Source organism: Podarcis bocagei (genome assembly GCF_964188305.1).
Source record: "Podarcis bocagei genome assembly, chromosome: 5".
In the NCBI taxonomy this organism is placed as follows: Eukaryota; Metazoa; Chordata; class Lepidosauria; order Squamata; family Lacertidae; genus Podarcis; species Podarcis bocagei.
The window spans coordinates 23,345,723-23,371,562 of record NC_138129.1 but is presented as its reverse complement, the minus strand read 5'-3'; the positions used below and the strand labels follow the sequence as shown (position 1 = coordinate 23,371,562).

At 43.7% G+C, this 25,840-nt stretch overlaps 1 long non-coding RNA gene across 1 annotated transcript in view; it reads right to left on the bottom strand.

The window, feature by feature from the left end:
- Positions 1–12,552: 12,552 nt before the first annotated feature.
- LOC308588438 overlaps positions 12,553–25,840 on the bottom strand; it is a 243,543-nt gene continuing 230,255 nt past the window's right edge. Inside the window, exon 3 of the long non-coding RNA XR_014008764.1 lies at positions 12,553–12,964. This is a non-coding gene — a long non-coding RNA (uncharacterized lncRNA). The remainder of the gene's footprint in view (positions 12,965–25,840) is intronic.

Here is a 25,840-nt window from a genome sequence, read left to right as displayed (position 1 = left end):
GTACAGATTAAAACCAGCTAAAATCTAGCCTAGTATGGAAGGTAGAGTGCAAAGTACCTGCAGGGTAACTGGAACGTTAAAAATTGTGTTGTTGCCAGTACATAAAACAAAAATAAAGTAAGATCTAGTCAGTCCTTTTCAGTAATATTACTAATAGTGTGCGAACTGGACCACAAAGAAGGAAGGTTGGAAGGTCTATCAGCTAAGACAGGGTTTTGCAAACATGGGTCTTTTCCAGCTGTTCTTGGACTACAATTCCCATCGTCCCTGACTACTGGGTCTTGCTAGCTAGGGATGGTGGGAGTTGTAACCTAAAAACAGCTGGAGACCCGAGTTTGGGAAACCCTGCCCTAAGGAACCAACCACCACTTGACTCAGCTGTTATTGTCCACTCCCCATTTAATCAACACCCATTGTCCACTCCCTCTTCCCAGGGGGGTGGCTGGATTTGAACCACACCTCCTGTCCTCGTTGCTGTAACTAGCCAGGCATAAAAATGTGAGCATCCTAGTGAGTGGAACCCACCCCATTCGCTACAAGGAGCCCCAGCGGACCAAGCATCAAGGCAAGTTCGGCAGCAGGGCAAGGAGGGTCAGGGCATCCTACCCTGCCCCTCCTTTCCTTGACCTAAAGAAAACTCAAACGATCAATAAAGCACCTACAGTAACAATTGTGCAGGTAGAATGCCAGCAGCTTATTGAAGGAAGGCTGAGATCTAGGGTTTCCTAGGCTGCAGAGCCAAAATCCAAATTGGCTGTATTCTCTGCTCTGTGCAGAGGCCCTCCATCAGCCTCCATCAGCAGGAGGGTTTAACCATCCCGTCATATCTCACAACAAGGCAGACCTGCAGCAAAGTGTTGCAGTGTGGTATGCTCCCTTGTTCAGAATTCCATCACTCTATTCTAGTCTCCTCTTCAGTTTTCGGGGGGGGGGGGGGCTCAACAGCAAGTGAACATGATCAGTCCTCAGGGGATTGAAAGTCTGGGGCGCGGAATCGCTAAAGTTGTTATTTTGTATTTCTTCTAGTTTGGGGTTTTCCTCAGGCCTCCCTATAGCGTGTGTGTGTGTCTGTGTGTCTGTGTGTTTGGTTGTTTTGGCTACATAACCAACGGAACCTGCAAACTGAACATAGGAAATAGAGGGAATGATTATCTGATTCCCATCAATGATAATAATAATAATAATGTTTTAAAAAATATTTATACCCCGCCCTCCCCAGCCAAGACCAGGCTCAGGGCGGCTAACAACCAATAAAAAACAAGTTGATTGAAATGCAACTTAAAAAGCAAGATTAAAATACAACATTAAAACATTAAAATGCAACCTCATCACAGGAGGAGAAAGGAAAAAGAAAGAGGGGGAGGGAATCAAATTGACTCCAAGCCAAAGGCCAGGCGGAACAACTCTGTCCAAGCGACCGCAAAATCTTGGAGGAACATTGGGGGGGGGATATAGATGAAATAAATAAATGCATTTCTGTGTACGCCAGTTTGTAGCTGGAGTAACTTGAGCAGATTTTAAACCAACAGGAATGATCAATAAATCTTGTCAGGCCAGCTCAAGGTTGGCTATAGGGTAACTTCAAGCAAGAGGAGCACTTGAAAGGAAAGCAAAGTAGCAACTTTAGTCAAGGGCTTTTGGGTAAGTGCTGTATAGGCAAAGAAGGGGCGGCAGAGACACCCAGCTGCCTCATTCAAGAGCATAAAAAGCGGGTTCATGTACTTGCAGCCTTCCATGACTGGAGAGAAGACTTCAGGCGGAAAACAAGGAAGAGATATGAACCGCAGTGGCTGGTGAAGGAACATGGGAGACTCTCCAACCCACTGACACATCTGATTGCTGTGAGATGATATGACAAGGATAAGATTCCATGGTTAATGCCTTGAAGAGATTCCAGGCCAGAAATACCAGCTGCAACAGAGTATAGAGAAGCTATAAAATAACGCCTCCTTGGTAGAAGGTAGATCTTGCCCAAGACAGCTGCTATTCCTAAGTAGCCTCATAATTTGTGCTGCGGGAGCCCCTACTGGAAATGAGAGGCCATTACGTGGCTCCTCCAGCTGGTCTGCTGATTTGGCATTCACCCTGATTTTGTGCTGGTCCCGGGGGGTTACTGTGCGGCGAGGTCCGAGTCCAGTCCGAGGTCGAGGGTGTGGTATGGGGGCTGTCCCTCAAGGCTGAAGCGGGGTCCAAGGCAAGGAGTCGGGTGAGGTCAGGAACTCTGGCAGAAGCGCAGGACAGGGTGCTGGCAGGAACAGATTACCAACAATGTTGCTCCTGCAACCTGAGACTGGGCTGGCTGGCTTTTATCTCCTCTGAGGCATAGGGCGGCCCCGGTCCACAGGTGACTTGCCTCTCCTGGCCTGGAGGCAAGAACTCCTCCTGCGAGAACTTAGTTCCCTCTGCCTCCCTGCCCTGAGCCTCTGCAGCTCAGGAGAGGCTGGAGGGTTTACTGGAACCAGAGGCAACCTCACCTTCCCCTGACGGGGCTGAGAGTGGAGCACCTGCAGGCAATGGGTCCTCGATCATCTCCGGAGCCAGAACAGATTCAGCTGGTGTCTGCTCCTGAGGATCCGGCACAGGTGAGGGCCCTTCAGGTTCAAGCCACAGCCCCGGCTTAGCCGGCCCTGGAGGCGGGGACTCCTGTGCAGGCTGGGAATCCTCAGGTTCAGCCTCTGAATCTGATTCCCAGGCCATCACAGATTTGCTTGAACTCAGGTTACATCCAGACCATTTAAAGCACTTCTGCCATTTTAACCATCATGTGATGGCAGCACCCTTAACAAATTACAATTCCCAATATTCTTTAGGGGAAAGCCATGGATGTTAAACCAAGGAGTGCTTTAACATATATGGTGTGGATGTGACCAAAGCTTACATGATGTTTTAGATTGTTTAGTCTTTAATAAAACCCCTAGATGGGTGTCACCAGTGGAGGCTAAAGCAGTGAAGAAACTCAATATGGAGGTCGGATGGCCGAAGTATTGGGAAATTTTAGAACAGGATGGAGACAAGGTTAAACTACAAAGTCAGGAGAAATTGAAGCACAAAGTAGAAAATTGGTTTCAATATCGCCAAATAATGGAAATTTTTAAACAGGATAGGAAAATCGGTTTCCAAGTGGAGAAATCAAAACTAGAGACCGAATTGTTAGAACCCAATACTAAGAATTTATCTAGAATGTATAACTTGCTGTTGAAATGGAACACACAGGATGAAACAGTTAAATCTGCTATGATTAAGTGGGCGCAGGATGTTGGACACAACATTATGTCAGATGACTGGGAATGGTTATGGAACACCGGTATCAAATTTACGGCATGTAATGCCTTAAAGGAAAACATTATGAAAATGGTATACAGGTGGTACATGACCCCAGTCAAGCTGGCAAAAATCTATCATTTGCCCGATAATAAATGTTGGAAATGTAAAGAGACTGAAGGTACTTTTTACCACCTTTGGTGGACATGCCCGAAGATAAAGGCCTTCTGGGAAATGATCTATAATGAAATGAAAAAGGTACTTAAATGTACATTTTCCAAAAAACCAGAGGCCTTTCTCTTGGGCATTGTCGGCCAATTGGTGACAAAGAAAGATAGAAATTTCTTTATGTATGCCACAACAGCAGCAAGAATACTCATCGCAAAGTATTGGAAGACACAAGATTTACCTACTCTGGAAGAATGGCAGATGAAAGTGATGGACTATATGACACTGGCTGAGATGACAGGCAGAATCCGTGACCAACGTAAAGAGATGGTGGAAGAAGAATGGAAAAAATTTAAGAGCTATCTTAAGGACTACTACAAACTCAACGAATGTTAAAATGTTGTGGTTGCTAGAAGTAACAGGGTACAGGGATACAAGGTTAGATGATAAAGGAGGACTAAGATGACAGAGATTAGAAAGTAACAACTGGGAGTTGCTAGTTCAAATATGGACACTGGGATGCAGAGAGGGGGGGTATGGGGAAGTCCAAGAAAAGAGGTTTATGAAAATATCTTTGAAAGTATTTGTATGTTTGTTTTGTTTTGTGTTTGTTTGTTCTTTTTAAAAAACGCTGTAAAACCAATAAAAATTTATTAAAAAAAAATAGATTGTTTAGTCTTTATTTAGCATTTGTTCTGATTTGTTTACAGTGTGGTTATATGACATGCTGCATTCCACACTTTTCAATGCATTTCCCTGTCACTTTCCTAACAGCAAAAGAATCGTTTCCCCCCTTAAAGTGGATTTCTTACACTTAGGACAAGGGAGCATTTTCATCCACTTTGATTGCACAAGTCCAGAGTTCCAGTATGTATTTTAATCCCTCCTGCAAAATACTGACTGCTTTAACAGTCAGACTTTCCCCCGGAAGACACTCACAGAAAATGATATTTCAAGCAGTTGTGCCTTACCTCCAACTACAGTGGTGCCCCGCAAGACGAATGCCTCGCAAGACGGAAAACTCGCTAGACGAAAGAGTTTTCCGTTTTGGAGGTGCTTCGCAAAACGAATTTTCTATGGGCTTGCTTCACAAGACAACAAGTTCCTGCTGGTTTTTTTCCCTTTCCCCCCCTTTTTCTAAGCCGCTAAGCCGCTTATCAGCTGATCCGATCAGCAGATAAGCCGCTAAAAGCCGCTAATAGCGCTAATCCGCTAATCCTTCAATGGGCTTGCTTCGCAAGGCGAAAAAACCGCTAGACGAAGAGAATCACAGAACGGATACTTTTCGTCTTGCGAGGCACCACTGTATTCTGATGCTTCGGGGCTAAATCCATACCTCAGTTATTCAACTCTTTGCACACTCTGACAGGCAAAATTTAAGCTTCAGCTTCCATCAGAGGGTTTGAGTCACATTCCCTGGTTTTGAAACAACCAGTCTCCCATCATATCCCATTATCATATCTCCATATCACTAAATATTTTTTATTTTAATTTTAATTAAAAAAAAGGTTACATTTTGTCAATGCACAATGTAATGTAATATGAATTAAGAATGTAAAGGATGTAAAGGAAAGTCAACAGAACAGGAAGGCAAAATGGAAAAGGGGATGTCATCTATATAAGATGGAAAGAGATATTGTATTATATAAACTTAACTTGCATCCCACCTCATGAGAAGAGAAGACTCCCTGGGAATGCCCCTGATGTTGGGAAAGATTGAGGGCACAAGGAGAAGGGGTCGACAGAGGACGAGATGGTTGGACAGTGTTCTCGAAGCTACAAACATGAGTCTGACCAAACTGCAGGAGGCAGTGGAAGACAGGAGTGCCTGGCGTGCTCTGGTCCATGGGGTCACGAAGAGTCAGACACGACTAAACCAGTGTTTCCCAAACTTTTTTGGGCAACGGCACACCTGTTTACTGAAAAAAAATCTCGCGGCACACCACCATTAAAGCCCCGCCCCGTGACGTCAGCGCGCAGCGTCACGCCGGGAGGGACGCACGAAAGTGAAAGTTTTTTCCCTCCCCCCTCAGTCCCTCGCTCGGAATTCAGCTCGTTTGGGGCATCGCTCCGGCTGCTCCCTCTCCCGCCGCGCAGGAGCGATGCCTCTCTCTGGCTCTCCCTCCGCGCAGGCTGAGGGAGGGAGGGAGGTGCGCGTGTGACCCGTCTCTGCTGGGAGACCAAACCCAGCGAGGCAGAGTCGCGCGGAGGCGCCCAGGCAGCGCTGCCGGCTGCGAGGAGGAGCGCCAGGCAGCAGCAGGAGGCGCGGCCTCTCCTCGCCGCCGCCGCCCCGCCTCTCGCCGCCCGACTCGCCCGCCTCCCTCCAGGCATCTCGCGGCACACGAGGCAACGTCTCACGGCACACTCGTGTGCCGCGGAACACCGGTTGGGAAACACTGGACTAAACGACAAGAACACCTTGCATCCCAGTACCATATGAAACAATCCTATTCCTCTTCTGAAAGATTTTTTTTTTAGGTGTTTCCATGTTACACCAACAACACCCGGGTTAGGGCCTAACTACACATTGTGCGAACTGCATGTTGCCTTGGAAGGCTTTGTATCTTGAAAGGGGAATATAAAGAATTGTAATAATAAACAAGCACCTACCCACCTTCTTACAGTAAAAGTTCCTCCTGCACTGCAGTCAGCCTTGGGAAAAAGCTTCTCTATTAATGATACAAATAAACAAATAAAAATAAATGAACGAATCCGCCACGGATCCTTCACATTCAGTAGTGATTCCACCCCTTAAGTGAATTTCACTCCATTTCTACATCAGTTTCGGGTTTCTCCTAAAAGGTCTGAAGAAAAAAATTGTACACTTTTTGTGTGTGTGAACATTTCTCTGAATATACACATTTTTATATGCCATTTCCCCTAACGCATGCATTTTTGCACACAATTTTCTCTAATATATACTTTATATGTTATTTTCACCCTACCTTCTTGTACACATTTCACCCTCTAATGTACACATTTTCCAGTGTATTTCTTTGGTAGGATAACTGCATCCTGAAATTCAGAGAAGTGCAAATTGTCAAGCTTATCTGCATTTCGTTTCAATGTATTGATACCAGAAGTGTGCATGAGGGAGGTCCGCATAAAATCCAAATTTCTCCCCCACTGCCTCTAGGCTCATGATTTCCAACTTGTGCACTGGTATCCTCTGCTTGGACAGGGTGACGACAATGCTTTATCCGTAGATTTTAAACGGCTTCAGCATTCACATCTGCAAAGCTAACAAATATTTAGATAGGACATATGCACTGCAACACACACATTGATGAGAGCTCATCCCAAGTTCTTTGTGCAGAGATTTCTGATCGAAGCACACAAGAAGGCTCATCAGATCACAATTCCAAGCCCTAGTGAAAAAGTCCTTTGGGAAGCCTACAGTGGTTTTTTGATAAATGAATGAGCTATGAGATTGGGTGAAAATCCATTGGTCACAGAGCAGAGGAATATTCGCAAGGAGCCTGTCACCTTGGTGTCTTGCTTCCATGAAGGGATATTGTTTTAAAGAAGGGTTTCTAAGGCAACCTATCTGTTGCCTTAACCTTGCCTCATTTTTATCTCTGGTTCCCAGAATGGCAGCAGCACCATAAGCAATTGGGGAGAAAAACAAAAACATTCTATAGACGAGAAGACTCTACAGTAGAAAGATGACAGTAGAACGAACACACACATTCTAGAAGTGTACTGGAGTATGCCAACTCCCATCAGCCCCAGCCAGCATAGCCAAGGATGAGGGATGATGGGAGATGTAGTCCAGCAACATATGGAGGGCCACAGGTTCCCTGTCCCAAAGTTAGTATTTTTGGTATGTGACTCACATCTGGGTTTTGCACCAAGCGAAGGTAGGCTACACCACTGGTAGCATCACCCTAGGAAAGTGGTCTTTCTTTAACATTAGCCCCTAATGCCTCTCTTTTCTGGAGAGAAGATTGAGTCTGATGAGGGCAACGCTTGAAGGAGCTGCCCAGATCTTGGTCTGCAACCCTGGTTCGTATGGAGCACTTAAACCACAGTCTCCCAGTGTGGATGTCATAGGAAACTGTGGTTTAAAAAACCAAGAAAAGCCAGGAAACGGGATTCTAGTTCAAAACATCTGGAGGGACCAGGTTGATTAGAAACACAGGCAAGAGACATTTCTGATACACTCGTACCTTGGTTTTCGAACAGCGTAGTTCTTGAACATTTTGGATCCCGAACGCCACAAACCTGGAAGTGACTGCTCTGGTTTGCGAACTATTTTTGGAAGCCAAACGTCTGATGGCACTTCCTCGGCTTCCGATTGGCTGCAGGAGCTTCCTTTGGTTTCCGAATGTTTCGGAAGTACAACAGACTTCCGGAACAAATTCTGTTCGACTTCCAAAGTACGACTGTATTTCTGAGAAACCTGCTCTTAATCCACTATAGCAAGGTCAAGTTGTCCTCATGTCAAAACGTATTTTAAAAACTTTTGCCACCCTGGGACGGCAGAGCACAAAGCCATGTCCCTGCCTCTCAATCATTCCTGCTCTTTTAATAGCTTGAATATTCTTGGGGGGTTGTAGTGGGCAGAGATGCAATTCTTCACAAACAGAACTTTCTTTCAACTCAAAATTTTGTCCTGATAAAAGGCAGACAAAGAATTGGCTCCCCGCAGCAAGCCAGACATGAAGGAAAGCTTTTGTTTCTCTGCCAGCCCACAGTGGGCATTGTTCACCAATAATACTTTGCAATAGAGCAGACTTATCAGATACAGAAAGGGAATCCTCTTCTTATGTTTCCAATTCAATAAAACAACTGGAGCAGACTTTCTTCTTCATAATAATAACAACTCCCCTGCCTGGGTTGATGGTCTGGAACTTCAGAGATTTGAGGCTGATGCATTGCACTGCAGGAATCTAAATCAGCATGCTTTTTTCTTTAATGAAGAAAGCTCTACACAGGAACTACCAAAGTGGGACTACCCAAGTGGGGAATAAAATTGTGTGTAAAAATAAGCTTGTATATTAGCTGGTGGTGTATACTCTTGAGTCTCATCTAACTATTTTCATAATTGTTTAACTTTTAGTCCATGATCTTGCCTTCTTTAAGTGGGGTTGTCAAAATTGGTGCAGGCACTGTTCCTATACCAGGAGTTAGGAACCATCTGCCTGTGGGCCAAATCAGACCTCGCATGCTTGTCTCCCAATTGCTTATTTGGAACCAAGGCATACTGTCAGCACCAATCAGCTGATTGGTGGTGGTAGCTAACCTGGGTGGGATCTGCTGTGCTATGGGGTTCCTGACTGGAAATGCCCTTAGCACAGCCAGTCCCTGCCCCTGATCAGCAAGAACAACAGGCCATGATGGGACTTGTTCCTTCAGCAAGCTTGTTCCACAGCTGCCAAAACAACCCTAGAAAGAAGCAACACTTTTTATGGTTTAGCAGAATCACATATTGCACACAAACAGAAGCATTTCAACAAAAAAGAAGCTTGTTTGGTATTTCCACAGATGAAGAACCCAAACCATTAGATGAATTGCTCTATCAAGAGCCATTATATTCTCATAAATGAGTTCCCAGCACTTGAGAGTCTAAAGTCCCTGAATATAATGGATGCTATGACTAATCCAGAGCAGCAATCTCTCTGTATAAGAGCTTGTATTGACTGGATCTATTAAGACAAAGAACAGCAATCGCTGGTAGAAACTGTTCACCAGCCTGGTCATTCAAAATCTTCAAGCAGGGAAGCATTTCTACTTGGTATTGTAGGTACTGATATTAATAGACAAGATAAAAAAAAAAAAATTATATGCGACAACTGCAGCAAGAGTATTATTGGCACAGAAATGGAAGCAAGAAGAATTAGTGACGAAAGCGGAATGGCAGATGAAATTAATGGACTATGCAGAATTGGACAAGATGACTGGAAGAATTCGAAACCAGCGGGGCCAGAAATTCTTGAAAGATTGGAGTAAATATGTGAGTTATTTGAAAGACAATTGTACTCAACTTACTACGCTTGTAGGACTACAAGAAGTTCTGTAAGGAGAACGATATGAAATATTACAGAAAATACTTATGAGAAGGGATTATAAGTTATTGACTATTAAAAGTAACAGGGCAATAAATGTAAGATTAAAAGAGGAGGTTTGAAAATCATTAGACGTGGTTGAGGGAAGTCTTAGGCTAAAATAGCCAGAGAGAGAAAGAGAGAGAGAGAATGAAGGCAGGGACAGAGGGAAGCAGCGATAACCAAATCTACAGTTGTAGTAATTATTATTATTATTATTATTATTATTATTATTATTATTATTATTATTATTTATACCCTGCCCTCCTGGGCCAGAGCCGGGCTCAGGGCAGCTAACACCAGTAAATTTACAATAAAAACATAAGGGGGGCAATTTAAAATACAGGTTAAAATACAACTATGTCCCATTGGCTACTTACCTCCTTCGGATCAACTCTGTCCAAGCTGCAGCTGTAAAACTGGCTCCCATTTTCTGATCAACGGGCAGCTTCAATATCTATTAATCTACACATTAGTCCAGAGTCAAGCTGATACAGGGAAGGAGCGCAGCTTTGTGGTGGAGAGCATCCTATGCACACAGAAGGTCCCAGAATCAGCCCCTGGAATCACCAGGTAGGCCGGAGAAAGATTGTTTGTCAGTGCACACTGGAACATAGGAAACTGCCTTACACTTAGTCATTTCATTGGTGTATTGAGTTCAGCACTGTCTAAAATGACTGGCAGTATCTGGGATATTGATTGGGATCTCTTGCAGCCCTACCTGGAGACACTGGGCACTGAATCTGGGATCTTTTGCATGAAAAGCAGGTGATCCGCCATTGAGCCACAGCTCTTCCCAAGTGTAGACAATACTGAAGTTGAGGAGCCAACTGGATTTTGTATAAGGCAGTGCCTGCATTTGGAACTGCCTGCTCTAGATAACGCGTCACAATACTGCCACTGTCCTTTCATTAAGTGGATAGAAAGAGTCAGGCCCCATCTGCATTCTACGTTTAAAGTAGCCCACTTTCCTCAAGGCATAGCTGTCAACGTTTCCCCTTTTTAAGGGAAATTCCCTTATTCCGAATAGGATTCCTCGCAAGAAAAGGGAAAAGTTGACAGCTATGCCTCAAGGAATCCTGGGAACTATCGTTTGTTAAGTGTCACATTAAGAGTTAACCAACTATAGTTTGTTAAGTGTTGTTAGGAGAACCTTATTTCCCTTCAAAGAGCTACAATTACCATGGTTTTCTGTAAGAGGGATTGGATGTTAAACCACTCCGTAAATTGTAGCTTTGTGAGGGGGAAACAGCACTTAGCATTCTTAACAAACTACAGTTCCCAGGATGCTTTGGAAGAAACCAGGTGTTATGCAGCCCAATCAGGCCCCAGCAGGAAGTTAATCAGCCTATTAGGCCAGTAGGATCCTAGATTGCAACAACTGATTGGCCTGCAGTAGCAGCCCAATCGGGCTCCAGGAGAGAAACAGAATCAGCCAATCAGACGGGACCCATTGTGTAAATAATGTATATAAAGCCAGAGGTTTTGGGGAAAATTCATTCACTGTTTCACGAGCTGCAATAAAGAGCATGAAATCACCATGCGACTCTATTTCACTATGACTGTGTAAAGTGTCATGATGCTGCTTTAAATATATCTCACAGGTGGGGCTGTAGTCTGAGAGCAGCATATGGTAGTTTTTAAGGGCTTTTGTCTACACCACAGTTGTATTAACTCCTTTAATAATTATGTCCTCTTCGTTAAATGTTCGGAAAAAGTCAGAAGCCCAAGGCAGTATATGTTCCTCAACTATGTTTATTCAATGTTGTCAGTGACAGTGGCCCACTCATAGGAAAACAAAAGCCGAACTCACAGGACTACTCAATAAAAGCCCCAACATGAACTGACAGTTGACAGTTGAAAGTGCATGCGCTTACTTGCCATTAGAACGTTTGTCTACCAGTGCTTATACGATTGGTTAGAACGCGCCTTGTAACATAAAAAGTGTTAAACCCAATACATAACACTAGGCAATCCTGGAAACTGTAGCTCTAGAAGTGTGGGTCTCTGATCTTTTTGTGGGGAGGTTAGACGATGAATTTGCTGGTATATGATTGAATCCTACCTGAAAATAGAAACATCTTAATCTGAGTCAGTTTGTTCAGTATAATAATAATAATAATAATAATAATAATAATAATAATTATTATTATTATTATTATTATTATTATTATTATTATTATTATTATTATTATTATTTATACCCCGCCCATCTGGCTGAGTTTCCCCAGCCACTCTGGGCAGCTCCCAATCAAGTGTTAAAAACAATACAGCATTAAATATAAAAAAACTTCCCTAAACAAGGCTGCCTTCAGATGTCTTTTAAAGTGTTAAATCCTGACAGGTAATCTTTGAAAAGTGTTTCATTCTCCTCAGAGGAACTGGGATTCCAGATGCTGTGTGCACCCTGTATTTAATTGAAGCATAAAGTTTTAAACTTGTGCAGAACCATCAGCTCCTCCTGGTGAGAATGGTCTGCAGTTCAGCAGGGCACTGAAGATCCCTGAGAAGAGATTAATGAAAATATACAGAGTTCCTGATTACATAACACAATTATGCAAAGCTAGCATTAATTAATGAAGTGCTTGGGGAAGTTTCAAACTTTTGTTTGTTATTTCTGGAAGGAAACTTTGAACAGTCTTTTTCTTCAGTATTGATCCCATTCATTAACCCATTATTACTAGGAATCCAGAAAACGTTGATCCCAGTTTGTTGCATTCAGGGCCTGTCCAAGATGTTTCACTACCTGAGATGGAAGACAATATATCCTGCCCTCATTTCACGTGCTTTTATACTACTGTTTGACTGGTTTCGTGTTGAATTTTTGTTGCTGGTTGATGATATCTGGCGGGCTAGGGAAAAGGTGAGAGCTGTTTCCTAGTTCTGCTGGATCTCTCAGCGGCCTTTGACACCATCGACCATAACATCCTTCTGGACTGTCTAGAGGCGCTGGGAGCTGGGGGCATCGTTATATGGTGGTTCCGCTCCTTTCTCCTGGGCTGTGTCCAGAAAGTGGTGGTGGGGGATGAGTGTTCAGACCCCTGGGCTCTTACTTGTGGGGTGCCTCAGGGTTCCGTCCTCTCCCTCATGCTTTTTAATATCTATATGAAGCCGCTGGGAGAGATCATCAGGGGGTTTGGACTGGGTGTTCATCAGTATGCAGATGACACCCAGCTCTACCTCTCCTTTAAATCAGAACCAGTGAAGGCGGTGAAGGTCCTGTGTGAGTGCCTGGAGGCAGTTGGAGGATGGATGGCGGCTAACAGATTGAGGTTGAATCCTGACAAGACAGAAGTACTGTTTTGGGGGGACAGGGAGCGGGTTGGTGTGGGGGATTCCCTGGTCCTGAATGGGGTAACTGTGCCCCTGAAGAACCAGGTGTGCAGCCTGGGAGTCATTTTGGACTCACAGCTGTCCATGGAGGCACAGGTTAACTCTGTGTCCAGGGCAGCTGTCTACCAGCTCCACCTGGTACGCAGGCTAAGACCCTACCTGCCCGCGGACTGTCTCGCCAGAGTGGTGCATGCTTTAGTTATCTCCCGCTTGGACTACTGCAACGTGCTCTACGTGGGGCTACCTTTGAAGGTGACCTGGAAACTGCAACTAATCCAGAATGTGTCAGGTAGACAGGTGACTGGAAGTGGTCGCCGGGACCACATAACACCGCTTCTGAGAGATCTGCATTGGCTCCCAGTATGTCTCCGAGCACAATTCAAAGTGTTGGTGCTGACCTTTAAAGCCCTAAACGGCCTCGGTCCTGTATACCTGAAGGAGCGTCTCCACCCCCATCGTTCAGCCCGGACACTGAGATCCAGCGCCGAGGGCCTTCTGGCGGTTCCCTCATTGTGAGAAGTGAGGCTACAGGGAACCAGACAGAGGGCCTTCTCGGTGGTGCCGCCCACCCTGTGGAACACCCATCACCTGTCAAAGCGATAAATAACTACCTGACATTCAGAAGACATCTTAAGGCAGCCCTGTTCAGGGAAGTTTTTAATATGTAACACTGTACTGTTTTTAACACTTGATTGGGAGCCGCCCAGAGTGGCTGGGGAATAAATAAAAAATTATTATTATTATTATTATTATTATTATTATTATTATTATTATTATTATATTAAGCTGTTTATAAATTATTTTTATTAATAAAATAAATTATTTTTATTAATATGCATTGACTGATCATAGACACCTTACTAGACCCAGCAGAAATATTTCAACTAAAACAGAACTTTTCAAACCCTAGGGAGCCTATGAAGTTTGTTTTGGATGGGGGTTGGGGATTCTCAATGACAAAATCTGGTTTTTTTAATTCAACACGAAACAAGTCAAACAGTAGTATAAAAGCATGTTAAACTAATAACTGGCTTTCCCCTCAACTGCCATGTCCATTTGTGACATCAGAGGCATTCTGTTGCTAATAGCAACAACTGGGGAGGCATCAGCAGAACCTTCCTAGGCCTGACAATTGTGGAGGCACCTCAACAGTAATTTGTTTATTATTAAAAATATTTACAGCTCCCCCTTCATATATACTCATGCAGTGTGTGTGTGTGTGTGTGTGTGAGAGAGAGAGAGAGAGAGAGAGAGAGACCATAAATTCAGATATTTCCACTGTCTTTGAAGAAAAAGAATGACCACTACAGGTAGATGCATTTAGAAAAACATGCATTTCCACTAATTTCAGCCTGGCAACTTGAGTTTCATCTATTCATGAATGTCCACCAGTTCCCTATCACATACCACATTTACACATACCATTTGCCTTACCTGCATTTGAAGCCTCCCTTTCATTTTTGTTGTTGTTTAGTCGTTTAGTCGTGTCCGACTCTTCGTGACCCCATGGACCAGAACACGCCAGGCACCCCTGTCCTCCACTACCTCCCGCAGTTTGGTCAAACCCATGCTGGTAACCTCGAAAACACTATCCAACCATCTTGTCCTCTGTCGCCCCCTTCTCCTTGTGCCCTCCATCTTTCCCAGCATCAGTGTCTTCTCCAGGGAGTCTTCTCTTCTCATGAGGTGGCCAAAGTACTGGAGCCTCAGCTTCACGATCTGTCCTTCCAGTGAGCACTCAGGGCTGATTTCCTTAAGAATGGATGCGTTTGATCTTCTTGCAGTCCATGGGACTCTCAAGAGTCTTCTCCAGCACCATAATTCAAAAGCATCAATTCTTCGGCGATCAGCCTTCTTTATGGTCCAGCTCTCACTTCCATACATCACTACTGGGAAAACCATGGCTTTAACTATACGGACCTTTGTTGGCAAGGTGACATCTCTACTTCTCAAGATGCTGTCTAGGCCTGTCATTGCCCTTCTCCCAAGAAGCAGGCGTCTTTTAATTTTCATACACGCAAGCATATGCCAACCAGGATCCGTGAGGAATGCCAATGGACATATTCACTCATCTTTCACTCTCCGTTCATTTACATCAGTGCCCCAGTTTTAACCCACAAATATCTACCGGTTTCTGTCCACCAGCTTCCAGATATGTATGTCAACCAGCTTACAACCACAAACACCAGCCTGCTTCAGCCTCGTGGCATTAACCACAGCATAGCACCTGAAAATGAAGAGCAGACTTTTTCAACCTCTGCCTGTTGTGAATTGTTGTTGTGAGGGAAACATGAGATACTTCTGGTCTCATCTAATGGATCTCAAATGATCCCAGGAAGGGGGACCTCCAGTGATTAACCAGAAGGTCTGTGTGGATTTGGAATTTCTGGATCCATGATCCAAATCTGTATCTCAATTAAAGGGTTGTTGAACTTTACTTAGGGACCCTCAGCTTTCAGGCAGGCAAACCTGGGTATCAGCAGAAGCACCTGGCTTCGTCAAAAGAGCCCTGGCATTGTGGGTGCAAAGCAGAGCAGGACTGGCATCAAATCACACAAGTGACTGGGTGTGAAAACACATTTTATTCCTGCAGAGTGGGGGGGGGGGGAGACAGCGGGCATTGCTTCAAAACTGCTTTGGCAGGGAAGACTGGGTCAAGGAGACAGATGACACCATGGATTTTCTTAATGTAGGGTAATTACTCACCAAGGAAGGCATAGGATGACAGCTACTTTACCCTTGAGATGCCAACCATCATAGCATGCTAACCACTGGTCTTCTGGGGACAGTACCAGGCGTCTGCAAGTAAGGCTATAACTATGCTTGCTTTGAAGTAAATCCAGTTTAAATCAATTGTGTTTACTCAGGAGTAAACATGGCTAGGTCGGAGCTGAAAGTGCACAGTGTAAATATGTATAACTGTTTCTTAAAGCAGATGTATTATATGTGGGTGGTTCCTAAGAACAATAAGTAAATATATTGAAGGTGGAATTTACTTGCAATTCATTAAGTACCATTTCAAGTGATTGCCAGGATTTCTGCACCTTTAAAAAGTGGTTTTGTGTAATACGTGAAGTGGAGATGTTCCGATCTCGCATGTAGTGAGATGCATGAGCAACATGTGCCTCCAGAACTCATCTGTTTCACTACAAGAGCGCAAGGAAGAAGTCTGTGCCTCTCAGGGTTCCCCTTTTGCTTGCAAGAGATGAGAGAGAGAGAGCAGAGGTTTATTTGGTTTCATTCATGAACGTTCCAAGTGGCTCAGAACAAGTCCCTCTCTCCCTCTCTCAAGTCCCCATCCTTTAAGCAAGATTAAGTGTGGTGACCTTTCTCCCAGAGCAGTTTGGAGAATGGATGGAAAGAGATGGCAACAGTGTTGGCAACTGACAAAAATTAATAAGTGGCCTTTGTACCCTCTGGAGGGCAGAAAGCAACACGAGGAAGCTGAACTTTCCTGAGGTGGCGATGGGGCGAAGGAGTCTATATGTAGATAATATGCAACACAGACTGCTTGGGCATCTTTTGTGAGTCCAAGCATCTGCTTTCTCATGTTAGCTGTGCAAAGTTTGAAGAGCAGGCATGTTGGAGAGTTCCCACAGCTGGAGCAGACTTTGGCCCTCCACATCTCTGTATCTTGCCAGCATTCTAGTGCATATTTTATTCCTAATACATACTTTTTAATGCAATTTTGCCTGATATAAATATTTTTGTAAGTATTTTCTCCTAATATAATGCATTTTATCTGTTATCTTCACTAATAAATTTATTTTATGAGCACTTTCCCATAGAATATACCTTACTTGGTTGGAGAACTTCACTGCAAAATTCGGAGAGTGCACATTTTGAAAGATGGCCATGCATGCTTCAAGTTTGCACATGGTCTTAAGAAGCATCAGGTAGGCAAATTCGCCTTTAAATGTGAACTGAATCAAATTTGTCCTCTACCCTTACTTTGTGTGTGTGTGAGAGAGAGTGCTTGAGACATAAAGTACAGCCCCTCACAAACGTCTTGAGCTGACAAATCAATTCTTATAAAAGGGCCATGTCCTTGTGGCCAGCTGGAATGTAGAAGGAGGCATTTGGAACGGGGAGTGCAATTCTGGGAGCAGCTGTCCTAATAATCTGATCTATTTCTGAGGCTGAGAAGTGTAGCAAATCCCTCGTGCTGTCTACTTGAGATAAACATTTCTTTTAAATAACTGATGGTATCAGTTTCCTCACTGCCTAGCCCATATCCTCAGTCCCATTGAACCTGGGAGTTTGCTCCAGCTGGGATCTCATCCAGTTCCTGCCTGTTGACCGGCCAATTTATCTTTGTGGTCAAGTGCACAGGACTATGGCTACATTAATGGCTGTCTTGTGGCAGGCACTCCACCCCCAGATCGAAAGCCCAAATCTAGAAAATTCAAATGTCATGCTTGAGTGATCCTGGCCCCAATATTTGAAATTTTGAAATGCAGTTAATAAATAAATAAATTCTGGCAGGGAGCAAGATGGTGGCAGGTGGAGAACTATGGCTATGAGAGAGGTCATAGAACTACGTACCACCACTTACCAAATGTGGCTGGAAATCATAAGGCAGAAATTGGTAGGGCATCAAAGGTCCAACCCTTTCCCTTTAAAATCCATGTAGAAATGGGAGGAGACAGACCTAGTCCCACCTCCAGGTAGAACTGGGATGGAAACTATCATAATGGGCCCGTCCATCCTTATTAATACATGAATAGAGATTAAGTTGCTTTTGGAAGCAAATCCCACTGAATAGGTAAAAGGTAAAGGTAAAGGACCCCTGGACGGTTAAGTCCAGTCAAAGCCGACTATGGGGTTGTGGCACTCATCTCGCTTTCAGGCTGAGGGAGCCAACGTTTGTCCACAGACAGCCTTCCAGGTCATGTGGCCAGAATGACTAAACTGCTTCTGGTGCAACGGAACATCATGAGGGAAACCAGAGCACACAGAAACACTGTTTACCACAGTGGTACCTATTTATCTACTTGCGCTGGTGTGCTTTCGAACTGCTACGTTGGCAGGAGCTGGGAAAGAGCACTCCGTTGCGGGGATTCGAACCGCTGATGTGCTGATTGAGGAGCTCCAGGGGTTCTTTCAAAACATGAATTGCAAAATAAACAAACAACTTTTGACAAATTGCATTAATATGATGATGGGAGGTGGGCAGGAGCTCAGCACTGCAGGATTCCACCTCTTCATATTTGCTGGATGTCCCTGACTCTGTAGCAATTTACCTTTCCCACTAATTGCCGTTCTGCACTAATTAGTGGGGAGAGTCCTGAGATTCAGGGTGGGAGAGCAAAACAGATTGAACTGGGAAAGGAACTGGTTTACATCAATCCCATCTACAGCCCCTCAGCAACTCTCAACTTACTATGACTTTTACAGTGCAATCTTCTCAGAAGGAAGAAAATGAGGATAGGATTGTGGTCTTTATATATTTTATGCAAAAAAAAAAAAAAAAAGTGCAATAGAGACATATCTTTCTTTTCTTTCTTTTTGATAATGTCTTGCTTCCTTTTCAGGAAGTCTTTAAAAATGAGATTCATGTTTCATTTATATTCTCTCTCTGTCTTTCTGAATAGTAGCCATTCTGTGACATTTCCAATTGCAAAGTCTTATTAAATCTGAGGCTGTTGCCCTAGGGTAGGAATGAAAAACACCTTATTGCAAGGGGAGGAGATGTACTGCTATGACACGAACTCAATCACCTCCTCTGTCATTAAGGGAATTTTGGAAGCCTGAGCTGATTTATATCCTGAGTTTCAAGCATTTTTAATAGTTAACATTCCACATTTGCTGAAATGATTTGGTGAGATGTGAGAACTAGTTTTAGAAGGGTTTTGAGAATTACATTTTAAATGTGAGTTATAAAACAGCCCGTTTTGTATTCAGATATAGAATATATTGGCCAAATTTAAAATTTGTAAAGAAATATTTTATATGAAACATTTAACCTCAAGAGTTTTAGGAACTCTTGATTGGTGGTGTTTACAACTCACAGGATAGAAACCATCTTGGCTAAAATGGGGTGGCACATACAGGTTCTCAATTATCTAACTTTTTGCTCTGAAATTTCTTCAAGTTTCTAGGATGGAATCTGGAATGTTAAAAACGCTTGTGAAAATGTTTTTTTTATAATCGTTTTGAAAAATGCATTGAATTTGCTATAGGTCACAGTTGCCATCTAGTGTCGCAATTGTATATTGCACATTGCAACACATTCAAAACGGTCCATTTGCAGCTGAGTCCTAGATCTCATTGTTGGTGAGAAAAACTTGACAAGGTGTGGCCGGCATTTTGCTCGCGTATCTCTCCATTCTGTGGTATGGAGGTGCCCACTTTCCCTTGCCAAAACCAAAAGCACAACGCTGACGCCTCCCGGCTTCATGCATTGCATCCCCTACCAGCCCAATCCTTACCAAACGACTTGCAACAAATGTCGCCTTGTATCTTCACTTCCATAGCAGAGAGCTCTTGTTCAGCAACATTCCATAGCTACTGATCATATTGTCCTAATTGCATTGGTTTTTGAAACACATTTACCCTCTTCAAAGGGTTATTTAAAATATTTATTTTGTACTTCTGCAAACTCCAGAATTCCCTCACCATGCTGACACCTTCCTCTTGATTCCCAGGGGTTTTGTTTGGGCTCCATTCTTTTGGCACTGACCGCTTGAATTCCCTATTATTTGAAAAAAGATACCTTGCAAGTTGCTTTTATAAAACTTGGTGCCTCTTTTCTTCCCATAACTTCTTGCAGGTCTGACGTTTGCCGGTTGCTCAGTCTGAGGATGTCTATTATAGAGCTCAGGATACAAACTTCATAAAGTTGAATTAGCAAATTTAGTTGCCACCCCCCAACCCACAGTGCTGGAAATAACCCAAGGCACCTGTTTCAGCTAAGCTAAAATCTTTCCATTAACTTCAACGTAGGCTGTGATGAGCCCTCATTTTGTATATTTCAGATACCCAATTGACTTGCATGGAAGCTTGATTACAGCAAAGATGGGTAAAGCTCTGGCATGAATTAAACATAACTAAGAACTGAAAATACATGTAATATTCCCACATTAGTGTGATTAACAAAACAGAGTATCTTTCATTTATGTTGTCAGTTGCTCTGATAAAAATGCCAAAGCTATCAGCAAGCCTTCTGTTTATAGCATTTTGCTGATCTCCATACCGTATCTATACAAACCATAAGTGGGAGCTATACTTGAGCCATGTATCAGCAATCCTGGATCTCTGCCTTGCAATTCCAAATGATGCCTCATCTGCATGTATCTCAGGGAGACAGCTGCCTTCAAAAGCACAGGATGGGTAGAACATATTACATCAAACAGAACATTACCTGCAGGTTCTGAAATATTATCTATAGGTCACGGAATGCAAAAAAAAGGGGATGCCAGACACTTTAGGTAGGTAAAACTGCAGGTAACCCACACACATTAAAAAAACACTAATCGGGAGTTTTGGGTGAAATAAAGTAAAAAGTGAAGCAAACAATTTAATTCTGAGAACTACTGGCTGGCTGACTTATCAATACAGTGGTACCTTGGGTTACAGAAGCTTCATGTTACAGACGCTTCAGGTTACAGACTCCGCTAACCCAGAAATAGTACCTCGGGTTAAGAACTTTGCTTCAGGATGAGAACAGAAATTGCGTGGTGGCGGCGCAGCACCAATGGGAGGCCCCATTAGCTAAAGTGGCACCTCAGGTCAAGAACAGTTTCAGGTTAAGAACAGACCTCCAGGACGAATTAAGTTCTTAACCCAAGGTACCACTGTAGTTGCTACAGAGATGCCAACAGATCCAGCAATGTTAACAAACAGAGAACTTCTGAATGTGCTCCCTGCATGGCCTCAACCAACATCACTTGGCTTCAGCAAATAAAGGCTCCATAACTGCCACCTTGGAAACAACAGAATCACATTTTTATTGGAGCAACTGATGATGCGGGAAGCCGAAATGTTTTGCAGCATGGGGGAAAAAATAGTCTGTTTTGTTCATCACAGCAATGTATGTGCTGTTTTAATGATTAATTGAATAAGGCAGAAGAACAATTGCTTGGATGTTGAAATAAAGAGAAGAAAGTCAGAGGGAAGGGGGGATGTAAGGAAAATGTTAATCTGATATACGAACAGGAAGAAATTGGACATTGTGGTTCTTAGAGAGAAATGATGGGGATCTGGGCAATCATTCAGTACTGATCTGCCCTGTGATAATAAATGTGCTGCAATAGGGAAAGTGTATTATTCACAGTTTATCTTTTAAGGAAAATAAAAAGAAACCTTATTCTTTACCCTGTGTCAGTCTAAGCAATCACCTTTCCCACCAGGTCCCACCAGTGTACTAAGTCCTTCTGCTCAGTCTCTCAGCACTTGCGCTACAGAGTTCCATGGGAGTCCCATCATGTCCCCTATTTTATTTTATTTTTTGCTGTCCCCTATACTTTTTAATATCCATAGAAAGCCACTGGGTGAGGTCCCCTGGGGATTTGGTGTGAGGAATCATCAATATGCTGGTGATGGTTTTATTTATCCTTGTCTTCATAGTCAGATGAGGCTGCCGAATTTCTGAACTGGTGTCTGGATTTGATCATGGGCTGAACGATGGCCAATAAACTGAAGCTCAGTACTAACAAGACAAAGGTCAGAAGCAGATTTAGGGGAGCGTGACTGGTTCCCCCGTACTGGGTGCTGAGCTGAGAGGGTGCCGCAGGGACTGCTGCAACAATGATGGACAACAGAAGGCGGGAGGTGGGGCTGAATTTAGGTGTCGCACAGAGCACTGCTGAAATATTACAGCCCAAAGCCTGCCGGGTGCTGTGGGTAGATGGTTCTCTTGTTCAGAAAGAGGATGTTCAACCAGTTCTCGACAGAGTGACGGTCCACCTGGAAATGAAGTGTTCTTTAGCATGTGGCTCCTCCTGGGTTCAAGTGGCTATATAGCACAGAGTTTCTTCCGCAACTACATATAACTTTGTTTGCCAGCTGTGGTCACTCCTGAATAGGCACAGTGTGACCATAGTTAGCCATGGTAAACTTCCATTTTGATTGCTGCAATGTACGGTAATACATGTGGGGCTTCCTTTGAAGGAGGCTTGGAAGTTTCAGTCAATGCAGAATGCAGCTGCCAGAATTTTGTATGGGAGCAGTTCATTTGGATCACCTCCCACCTGGTTTAAAAAGTGCCTCACTGACTGCCTACTCATTTCACAGCCTAGTTCTAAGTGTTGGCACTTACCTTTAAAATCGCTGCTGGCTTGGGATCCAAATACCTAAGAGAGCGCCCATCTGCGTACTGTCCTGCCCACATTCTGAGGGCCACTGTTGATGCCCTTTTCAGAGCGCTTCTTCTATCTGAAGTGAGATTCATGCCAACTAGAGTGGCAGTGAGATATAATAATAATAATAATAATAATAATAATAATAATAATAATAATAATAATAATAATAATAATAATTTATTATTTCTACCCCGCCCATCTGGCTGGGTTTCCCCAGCCATTCTGGGCAGCTTTCAACAGAACATTAAAAATAGAATAAAACTTCAAACATTAAAAACTTCCCTAAAGAGGGCTGCCTTCAGATGTCTTCTAGAGTCAGATAGTTGTTTATCTCCTTGACATCTGGTGGGAGGGCGTTCCAAGGGGAGGGTGCCACTACCGAGAAGGCCCTCTGCCTGGTTCCCTGTAACCTCACTTCTCACAGTGAGCGAACCACCAGAAGGCCCTCGGAGCGGGATCTCAGTGTCCGGACGGAATAATGGGGGTGAAGATGCTCCTTCAGGTAAACTGGGCCAAGGCCGTACTGGGCAGCCTTTTGAGGATCCCAAGCCAGTAGCGGATAGAGCAGAGACAAAAGTGAGATGAAGAATGAGTGGAACATGTTGCCTTTGTATAGGACATTAATAGTCAACAAACAATCATCATTACTATGTATCCAGGAAAGGGTTATTATCAGAGTTCAAGGGCACATTCTATCCAGACAATAACAGTCAAGGAGGATGTGAAGCAAGGCCAGTGAGTGGTGTGTCCTGGGGGAAGGGGTGTGTCTTGGGGGTGTGACCTGGGCAGAGTCCAAGGGCATGAAAGAGAAGACTGCAGTTCTGCATTTGGCCTTGGGTCTAAGGTTCCCCACCCTGAAACAGAGAGAGGGCTTTTTCAGCTCCAGCTGTGGAACATCTACCCAAGAAGGCTTACCTGGCACCAATAAACCAGGCTAAATCTGTCTTGCTGCAGCAGGCATTTTACATATTTTTGCTTTTCTTTGTTGTTGCTTTTGTTTTGCTGCTCATCAGCCATGGTTTTGTGCACTGTATTGTCACCTGGCTGTTGTGTGTAATTATTGCACGCCACCCTGGAATCTATTCTGATAGTTTCTTCTATATTCTGAATAGTTTAAAAAAGCAGTTGGAGGAAGAATCACACCCCACGAGCAGTTACCTTCAATGCACTGAAGGGAACAATTGGGTGACACATCAGCTGAGGTTACAACGACCCATTAAAGCAGCAGTCTTAAGGTCTTCTTCTTTGGCAATCACTCGTAGCCGAGTAAGATTGTCTTCCATAAACACGGTTTTAACAATGAGTCCATAAGTGACTGTGGAGGCCAATTCTGGACCCACACGTCCTTCCACAGTCGGGACATTGGTTCCCAGGTGAGAGTTGATCACGGTGTGGATTTGCCAAGCGTGCCTTCTTCTTAGCAAGTTTCTCCCTTGCGTTCTGAGTTTGAGTCTTAAGGTAGTGCTCCTATGGAAACACACTGCGTGGGAATCAAAGGGATAACTGTCAAAGTTTAATATGATGGTGATGTTAGTCACATTTCCCAAGCATTTGTGATCATTTCTGAAGATCAGAAGGTGGAGGTAAATAAAGCCTCGTCTTTAAGAAACCAGAGCAAACTTTTAGCACCTCTCTGACTGTTTGTTTCATAAGCAGATACATCAGGATCTGTACTCCAACGGAGACACTAATGGGCTCATTACTTATCAGGAGTTTCAAGCATAGAAGCCATTTCAAATGGCTCCTGATTTAATCCACTGTCTGTATCACCTGCATGCATATTGTACAGACTGTCACTGCTTCCACACACTGACAATGAGGGACAGGAGGAGGAATTCAGTCCAGTTAAGAGTTCAACATGAGCCTACTTAATTCTCACTTCTTGAAACAAGATGTGAACCAAAACACGGCCATCCGTCAAAATTCGTGTTTCTCTAAATGTTGTGATACAGTTGTCCAAACAAATATTTTGCAAAATAAATAAATAAAGTGTAGAAAAATGCGCATATTAGGGGGGAATATCCATATGTGAAAGCGCACCTTGCTTGCAAAAATGTTGTTTGTTAGGCAAAATTGCAAAGACAAATGTGTGTATTAGGTGAAATTCGCACTAAGCTGATGGTGATCTTTTTTGCGAGGAGCTTGTAAGACAATAATAATCACATCTGATGCAAAAACGGAGGACTGAAGTTAATATAGAAAAAATGAGAAACTGAGAGAAATTGTAATTGACAGATTCATTCCACCCTACTGATAACTGCCTGCTTTCAGCAGCCTAATGAGCATCTTCAAGACTAAAAACTGCACAGCGCTTTTAAAGGTGAACAGAAGCAGGGCTGCTACTGTCTTCTGCATTCTGTGTTTCTAGCATTTAACAAGAAAGAACTTTGACAAACAGAAATGGCATCAGTTCACCAAAGTTAGATCTGTGCAGCAGATTTTCTGCCTGTGCGGAGCACACCTGCTGTGCATTTGACCTTCAAAACAGCCTCCACAGCCCCCACCATTCACACGCCTCACGTTCAGCTGCGCTGCAGGTGGGACTGCATGTTCAGTCAGCATAGCAGAGGAAGGCACTGACAATGGCAGTCTAAAGCTGGTCTGTGGTTCTACATCTCCCCTGCTGCAAAAGAGGCTTCTCAGCGTGCCGTCGTTCGCTTGGCTTCAGCTAGAGCCAGGAGTGCCACGGTAGCAATATGACTTACTGTACGCAATCAGCAGTGCCACATGATGCTCACTAATTACAGTTTTGGAATGGAAAACAACTTTGGAAATAGGATTTTTTTTCTCCACTTCTCCACAAAATAACAATGATTGAAAAGTATGCCCTTTTCTAAACCTACTCACTGCCATAGTTTCCCCTGGTGTTGACACCACGCTACTAGGAGATTCCAGAGAAAAAACGTGGGACCTTCCAACTGCCAAGAAGATGCTCTTTTGGTGAGCTATGACCCTTCGCAGCCATTTCCCAATTCTACAATGATTAGATAACCATGGATCAGTCATCATTTCGCAGCCTTGCCTAGCACACATGTGAACTTTCCTAGGGTGGTCTTATCTACCTGCAGTAGCGCCTCCACCCCCATTGTTCAGCCCAGACACTGAGATCCAGCTCTGAGGGCCTTCTGGCAGTTTCCTCATTATGAGGTTACAGGGAACCAAGCAGAGGGCCTTCTCAGTAGTCGCGCCCACCCTGGCCCTCACATCAGATGTCAAGGAAATGAAACAACTATCTGACTTTTAGAAGACATCTGAAGGCAGCCCTGTGTAGGGAAGTCTTTAATGTTCAATGTTTTACTGTGTTCGATGTTTTAATTTGTTGGAAGCTGCCCAGAGTAGCTGGGGGAAATCCAGTCATATGGGTGGCATATAAATAATAAGTTATTATTACTATTGTTAAGTGGGTCTTCTAAGTAATCCAACACTTCATTCCTAGTCCAACCATGGGGCCACACTGGCTTTTGACAAATGAGGCCTCAGTGGCCACAGATTTCCTTTTTAAAAAGTTGAGAAATGCTCATGTCTGAAAAGAGCCACGGTCACGCAGTGTGGATATTACTGAGATGTATGGGCCAATGCTCTGATTTGGTATAAGGGAGCTTCCTACATTTCATGAAGGTCAGTACAGTAGTTGACTTGGACCGCTATGTCACAACCTAACCTACCTCACAGGGCAACAGTAAGGGTAAAAAATGGAGGTGAGGAGAGAACGGTGTATATCAGTCAATG